We start from the raw sequence: 1,886 nt of genomic DNA on the forward strand, positions 1-1,886 counted from the left end.
TTTGAAGCATTGAAATAAATTACAAATACAGCCAGGTTCATGTTCATAGAAATTACAAATAAATTGTTTTAAAACCAATCTTTCAACAATATAGTACATAAAGGTCCACACCAAATCATCAGATATGTAAACTAACATGCTTCTAGATCTCTTATTTCTTGTAGATCTTAGTATCCTTCTAACGACTGTTTTTCATTATGTATGTAATTTGTGCAATTTACATTATGGTTTTATGGAACAAGTTATTGATAGCACACTCTGAAACTTTTTTAAGTGAAAAGGAATGACTGCATTTACAAAATAATCAGAAGAATTTGTAATCGTGCCAATATTAGTGAGAGTGTCAGTTCCTGTAATTCTTTATTTTATAAACTTGTTCATAGCTTTTCACTTTTTAAAAAGTGTGTGTCAACCTGCAATTCCACATTTCAGTAGCACTTAGTATAGTTATGGATTTCCTTTCTTTGAACAGAGGAAACAGTCATGGACTCATAACCCTTTCCTTCATGGAAAGCTGCAGTACTCTTTGGAGCATGTTCAATTTGAGTACTTGTTGATATAGTTGAATGGAACTAACTTTAATTAGATATTCATCTAGTTATTGAAAGTTTTGAATTACTGCCCAAATCTATTACAACATTCATTTTTATAACAGAGCAAAATATTTCTAAAAAATTATTCAATATCTGAAACATTTGAAACTTTATAAATTCTAAGTTTCTGAAAGTTATATGTCAATAAAGGCATTTTGCAAGACTTAAAAAATTACTAGACTTGAAAGGAAGGACAAATGTACTATTTAGAAGCCCTGTTCTTTTATTTCCTCCTCATATGATATACCTGATCTTAAAGATATCAAGGAATTCTTAGGCATGTTATTATCAGAAGGGGAGTTAGGAAAACCAAGGAAGGAAAGAATAAATTTCAGTCATATTTCAGTGTAGTACTCACCCTCCTATTTAAGGCTATGACCATAGGCATGTCTACCTGGAAATAAATCCCATTGAACTCACTTGAAATATCTTCTAGGTAAGAATGCATGAGATCAAGCTTGTGGGGAATGTGATCTGTCTTCACACACATACTTAGAAATGTCTCTGGTTCTTCCATCAGCAGCTGATGGCTCTTCCATCATAGCTACTGAAAAGAGTGTTCCTTCACATGATGCTGTTGGCTGCACCTGCCCATTGCCTTTTTCACATTTGTATTTCTTCATGTGAACGCATGTTTGAAGATAATCACATGGAGGAAATAGCTCCATGCAAGTTCAACCTAGAGTTCAAAAAAGATTCACAAAATGAACTGACTCCAAATTGTTCATGTCATGGCTACTAGGGGAAAAAAGATATAAATGTTTTAATGTCAGTGTTGTGACATTTAGTAAAAGAATTCAAACGCAGTTTGTAAAACTTTTTTTTTACAGTGGAGTTGTGTTCTTCTTTTAAACTATCACAGTGTTGTCTCTTTGGGTTTTTTGCTGCTGGTCATAAGAAAATAGTACTGGTATTTGTTATCTGCATAAATTGTACATTAACTGTGGTAGCAAAGCATAAGAGGGAAAATTATAATTGCAGACTTCCCATAACAAATCAGCATATTGCTTAAATTGAAGCAAGAGGTAGAATTTGCAGTTCCCTTACTATCCTAATGATGTCATTTCTTTTTGGCGAATCAAAATCCAAGCATACAAAAATGGAATTCTGTGTCTTTCATGATTTGCACACAGTTATTTGCATGATTTATTATGCTACTGCTAGCAGGGAGCAGGAGCTTTGTGGGGCAAAGTACCTATGTGGGATATACCATTCCTTTCCCAGATTCTCAGGCTTTATCAAGTTCTGCCTACATACTTTGAAACATCTTTTCTACATGCTATAGGCTAGAAC

This window comes from Sphaerodactylus townsendi, linkage group LG06, assembly GCF_021028975.2.
Source record: "Sphaerodactylus townsendi isolate TG3544 linkage group LG06, MPM_Stown_v2.3, whole genome shotgun sequence".
NCBI classification, from domain to species: Eukaryota; Metazoa; Chordata; class Lepidosauria; order Squamata; family Sphaerodactylidae; genus Sphaerodactylus; species Sphaerodactylus townsendi.